We start from the raw sequence: 6,878 nt of genomic DNA, 5'->3' as shown, positions 1-6,878 counted from the left end.
CTTTAAGGATTTATCTAAAATTGAATTGGCAAAGGTTGTTTCTTTAGACACTGCTTGTGAAGTTTGGGAAAGGTTGAAAAGTATTTATGAAGGAAATGAAAGAGTTGAGCTATCCAAGATGCAGACTACTAAAGGCACCTATGATAATTTGAGAATGAAAGAAGGTGAAGGTGTTGTGACCTATTTTTAGAAGGTTGATTGTCTTGTGAATGAGATCAAAGATCCTGGTGGTGTTTTGGATTAGAAGGATGTGATATAGAAGATCATGAGACCCTTACTGAAGAGTTACAGTGACAAGATATCGGCTATTGAAGAAACCTATGATCCAACAAAATTCACTAGAGAACAATTGTTTGGCACCTTGACTGAATTTGAGATGAGGAAGTTTGGTAGAGACAAACTAAAATTAGAAATGATATTTAAAGAATAAAAAGCTACAAATGAATATTCATATGATGAGAGCCTCGATGAAATGCAAGAAAAATTTGTAAGAAAGTTGAAAAGAGGAACTAGCAAGCATAAAGGTATATTATCTCTAAAATGTTTTAAATGTGGAAATATTGGTCATTATGCATTTAGATGTCTAAAAAGAGGATAAAAATAGAAGTTTAAATAAAATAAAGGAAAGTTCAATAAGAAAGCCTACTCTGTTAGAGATGATGCTGGTAACTCTGATGATGAGCCAGATTATGAGGATGGTGATTGTTTGTTCATGGTAGAGAAAGATGGACCTAAATCTAATAATTCTAATATTATTGAGACTATTTCTACAAAATTTATTGTTAGGAGAGATATAAATGAATGGTTGATTGATAGTGGATGTTCAAATCATATGACTAGTGACAAAAGTAAGTTTGTAAAGCTTGAAAAATATGATGGTGGTTTTGTTAGATTTGGAGATGATTGGATTGCTCAAATTGTTGGAATTGATTCTATTACCTTTGATGGAAATCATAACATTGACAATATTTACTATATAAAAGGATTGCATCATAATATATTAAGTGTTGGACATATGTGCAAAAATGATTAAAATGTTGCTTTTTGGGATGGTGGTTGTGAGATCCAAAAGATATTTGAAACTGTCATTGTTGTGGGGAAAAAGACTGGTGGAAACATGTATCAATTGGAAGTTGCTACAGGACATTACTTGTTATCACAGATCAATGAGAGTTGTCTTTGGCACTGAAGGATGTGTCATATCAATTTTGATAATCTGGTGAAGATCAATATGATAAAAGCTATGAGAGATTTGATGAACACAAATGGACCACTAAAAGGGGGGTGAATCAATGATAATCAAGAACTTTAACTTATCTAAATGATCTAAGCTTTAATAACATAAATCAAATTATCTGAGTCATGGAGGCTTTTGGATTTGATGAAAAGATAACCAAAATTATTAGAGAGATAATCACCACTCCTATGTTCTCTATTTTGATTAATGGATCTCCTACAAAATTCTTTAAAACATCAAGGGGGCTCAAACAAGGAGATCCCATATCTCCTCTTCTCTTCACCATTTTGGCTGAGAGCATGAGCAGATTGATTCACAATCTGAAATTGAGTAAAACCATCAAAGGTCTTCAACCTTCCTCTACTAATGTTTTTTGCTCTCATCAAAAATTTGTTGATGATACTATCCTAATAGGATATTCTTTTGTTAGGGAGGCTGAGGCCTTCAAAACTGCTCTTAATTCCTATGCTTTGGCTACTGGTCAGCAAGTCAATTGGGACAAATCGGCTATATATTTCATGAATACTCTGGTCATAAGACAACAAAAAATTGCTGAAATTATTGGTTGCAATGTGGACATGCTCCCTTCCACCTATCTAGGTCTTCCCTTGGGTTTAACTCCCCCAAACTCCTTTTGGAATATGATTATTGATAAATTCAACAAAAAACTAGCTGGGTGGAAAGGTTTTATTTTATCTTAGGCTGGGAAATTGCAGCTCCTTCAAGCTACACTCCAGAACCTTCCTGTTTATGCCCTCAGTTTATGGTGTTCCGGCTAAATTTGTTGAAGCATTGGAAAGAATCTAGAAGAGATTTTTATGGTTAGGAGTTGAAGAAAAAAAGAGGATATCCTTGGTTGCTTGGGACAAAATTTGCAGACCAAAGAACAAAGGAGGGTTGGGGATTAAAGCTCTAAAAACTTTTAACAAAGCTCTTCTAGCAAAACAATTATGGAGAGCCTATGATACCAAGAAAGATTGGAATAAAATATGGTTTGATAAATATATTCAGAATCAGCCTATCCAAGGGGTCCTTGACTCTGAAGACATTCCTATTGGATACTTCATTTGGAATAGTATTATCAAATCCATAAAAGTGGCCAAAGCTAGAGCTAGATGGGTCCTTGGAAAAGGTGACAAAATAAGGTTTTGGGAGGACCCTTGGATGAAGAATGAAACTCTTTATGATCAAGACAATAGTCAAGTTATTGAAGAATGTAAAAGGAGGTTTGGGCTTATGGTGTGTGACTGCTGGAAGGAGGAAAAATGGGTGAGGCTTGATATTATACATGCTGGATTTTCCTTACTCCAGAAGGAGCTGCTGTTCTTTTCCCTTAACAAAGACTATGATGATGTTTTTCTCTGGAAAAGTAATCCTAGAGGTGAATTTACGGTTGCTTCAACCTACAAAAACACTTTTTCTCAGACCAGTAATCCCATTTGGAGTAAAGTTTGGAACAACATTCTGATCCCTAAAGTCAATATTTTCTTTTGGATTGCTTCTCACAATAGTATCCTTACTCTTGACAATTTGGTCCAAAGAGGTTTCAAACTCCCTAATAGATGTGAGCTATGCCAGAAAGAGGAAGAATTAGTTGATCATCTCTTTTTTCACTACTCCTTGACCTGGGAAATTTGGTGTAAAATGTGGGAGAAATGGAAAGTTAGTTGGGTTATGAACAAGAGTATCAAGGATATTATCTAGCAATGGAATTTCCCCACTAAATGCCAGCTTATCAAGAACCTTTGGTCCTTGACCCTCCCCATGATTTGCTGGGGCATTTGGAAAGAAAGAAATAATAGAATATTTAGGGAAGCTAAGTGTAACTCTCAGGTGGTTTTTGAAAAAATCTGCAGGGCCATAAAAGAGAACATCAATATTCCTCACAAGAACAATAAGCAATGGTTTGTTACTGATATGAATGATATGGAAAAAGATATCCTCACTGAATGGAACCTAATACATAAAGTCTACAGATCTGACAATAAGAATAGGAGAGATAATATTATTTGGCACTTTCCTGATCATGATTGGATAAAGGTGAATTTTGATGGGGCAACTAAGGGCAACCCTGGGAAGTCTGGTGGTGGAGGAGTTATCAAAAATGCTCAAGGAGTCTGCATTGCAGCTTTTGCTTTTCCTTTTGGGGTCCAAAATAATCATGTGGCTGAAGCTCTGGCCATGCTAAAAAGCCTCTAGCTTACTTAGGGATTCAAATTCAAAAAAATCTGGCTCGAAGGGGACTCCTTAAACATCATCCAAGCCCTCAAAGCTGTAAGCTCTGTTTTTTGGAATATTACTAACTTAGTTAAAAGTGCTAAATATTTGTTAAATAACTATGTTAGTATTAGCATAACTCATACTCTAAGAGAAGGCAATAAGGTAGCGGATCTCTTAGCTAATGAAGGGGTCAATTTAGAGAATGATGTTAAATATATTGGAGAAACTCATTGTAAAAGGGAGGTTAAAGAGCAATTATATTTTGATCGTATCAATGGGTCAAGTTAATTTCATGATTATATTTTGGGGAAGGAATTCCAAAGACAGATTTTGGGGGTGGATTAACTATCAGTTAATGAGTTCTTTTTGGCATCATTTCCATGATCATATGCGTGAGGAAGATTATAATCATAATTGTTGGGTTTGTGCGGCCATAAACATAAGTTTCAAAGCAACAAAAGAGTCTTTGTTCAGTAACTCCATAATTTACAAGCATTTGGGGTTTCATCTGTGGACTGTGAATTATAGTTGCTGGTACTTCTACCTAGAGCTCAAAATGGGTGGTAATTTAAACAGGAACGAGCCCCCAGGATGCAAAAATTGGAAGAGTGAATGAAAAGTCTAGAGAAGACTTCACAGATATGGCTTTACTGACTACATGGAAAAGTTTCACAGAAGCAAAAATTCTATTTCTCATGGTTTTGCTAGAGGCTAGAGTAACAACAGAGTTACCCTGTTCAGGGAGATATGGAAAATTGATGAGAACCTGGTCGTAGAGGTCACGGGTCTACTGACAGAGGGCACCAAATTTTACAGAGATCGAAAGTATGCAACTGAAGCATTCAAAATCTTCCTCGAAGTCGGAGGATGAGAAGGGAAAGCTTGTGAAGAAAGACAACATTTCCTATTACATTCCCCAGTAGGTAAAGCCCTTTTGGCAAAATTTTTTAAGGGTTTTAATGGAGTATTTAACTGTTGATGATAGATTTACAAAAATCTATAACTATCACTTTGCTATTTTGAACCACTTCCGTCATGGGGCCAAAATATCCCTGCCTTTTTATTTAGCGTCCTCTCTGAATGAGAGTCTTGCTGACCATGCTAAAAAGCCTAACTCCTAACCTATAGCCCATCAGGGGCTTATATTGCTCATTTATGAACATCTAAAGGACAAGGCTAGGGCGACCAAAGATGACCCTCTGATCATGAATGCACATATCTCTAAGAGCGGCAAAGATTCATATTCGGATGAGGAACAACCTAATGCATCTACCCACAAAAAAAGGAGAGCTGACACAGATAATATGGATACGAAGGTGCATTGTGATGTGGAGGAGATAAAGCGTAAGGATTTTGAAACTAATATGGAGTATGAAAAGGATGAGAACATTAATGAAGAGGATGAAGGGGGTAACTCTAAAAACCGTCACTCTAGCCCTATGGGCTCGGACAACAAGAATGTTGCTCTGAATTCTGAGGATGACAATCTTAATTTTGTGGGCACTGAATAGGGTAGGGATTTTGTGAACACCATCTTGAATACCGCCTGTAACTGTACTCTGGAGTCCTTCAACTTCTAGAAATGGGTTGTCGACAACATTACTAGCATGCAAAGTAAACAGAGGGAGTTGGAAAACAAGATTAATAAGTTGATTAAGGACTCTAGGAAAAAGAATGATGAGATGGAAACCAATGAAGCTGAAGAGGAAATCGAGATGGAGGATTGGCCAAAAAAATATGTGATCAAAGGGGATTTGAAACACCTAGAGGATGTTATAAGAACCTTGAAAGAACAAGTTGAAGAGGATAAAGACAACATCAATTCCCAGGTTGCTCGTACCGAGAAGGCTCTAAAAAACTTCATGAACCATAGTCTCCAAGTCCTCAAAGTCTCATCACAGAACATGAATGCTTTGGTGGATCATTTGGAAAGGAAAAATCAGGAAAAGAATCTAGTTGTCATTGATGATATCCCAACTTCCAGCACCACCCACCAGACTCCCAGGCGCAAAACAAGGTAGAACACTACTGGGATGGAGATCAATACCAAAGATAGCTAGCTGAGAGAGGAAAACAACGACCTGAGGGAAGTGGCCAAGGCGATGATGCTCTTGGTTAAAAATGCTGAGGAATCTATTAAATTTTTCAATTAATTTGTAATGTTGGGTTTGGAGCCAACTTCTTGTTGGCTTCTTGCTGTCTTTTTCTTAGCTGCTGGTTTTTGTGCTGGTGTTTTGCAGCTATTTTGTTTCATCTCTTTAATGCTCATCTTTTGAATTGTAATCGGTTTTCGGGTCCCCTAAAACCTATTTTTACTTAATCGAAAACATAAATCAATAAAGTATGAGAAGAGATATTAAACTCAATCACACATACACAAGACAAACACATTATACTGGAAATACGAGGAAAGCCCATGGTGGGGAAAAACCTTAGTGAGAAATGCTGCTGGAGTCTACTGCTCCAATCCAACCTCACAACTAAAAGTTATTATTATAATTTTTATGCTCACCAACACCTAGAATTTATGTGCACCAACCCAAAGGAGCACCAACCTCTGATTTGAGCACCCACTTAGATCAATACAAAAGGTAAATAATAAGATACTATTTATGCACCTGGTTACAATTCATGTATTGTACCACACTAATTATCTTCTTCTTAGGAGATTGAATTGTCTCTTTTCTACTCTCTAATCTATGGCTTCAATATCATCTCTTTGCTCTCTATTATTGTCTGCTCTTGTTCTCTACAAACAACTTTCTATTTTCTGCTCTAATCACTCCTTATCTACCTCTCACAATGTATATAACACATTGTGTTATCTGCTTCAGCTCTGCACTCTAGCCTCTGAACTCTGCTCTTCTTTGTCCTCTATTTTCTACTCTCTACATGTGCTTCTTGTTGGCTCTTATCTCCTCATCATCTTCTAATCATTCTACATGCAATCTTTATCCACAGTGTTATGTCTGCATTGGCACCATGTTATGCACACCTACGTAAAATTCTTTTCTACACCCTCTTCTATTCTTTGTGTTCTATTCTCTGGTCTCTGTAACATTTTCTTTTTGCAGAGCTTCTTTTTCTACACACCCTCTATATTTCTCCTCTTCAATTTCTTCTTTTCACCTACTAGCTACACTTGGTGGTGATCTGCATATAGCTGAGATTTTTCCCTCCAAAAGAAAAATCAAACAAAATATTCTCGATCCACTACATGATCTTCCTTGTCTCATCATTCCAGTCTGGTAGCCATCCACACTTAATGCTTCCTTTTTTTCTTCTTTCAGTAACCTCTACAATCTTTTGACTACCTTCTATCTTGGGCACACACAGATCTTCCCGCCAACATGAATTTTGAAACAATCTTCTTGAGAAAATCTGTCGCACAATTTGATATGCCTGCCAACTTAGCAACCTC

This window comes from Cryptomeria japonica, chromosome 7, assembly GCF_030272615.1.
Source record: "Cryptomeria japonica chromosome 7, Sugi_1.0, whole genome shotgun sequence".
Lineage (NCBI taxonomy): Eukaryota > Viridiplantae > Streptophyta > Pinopsida > Cupressales > Cupressaceae > Cryptomeria > Cryptomeria japonica.
The sequence above is the reverse complement of the archived record's forward strand: the minus strand, read 5'-3'. Positions refer to the sequence as shown.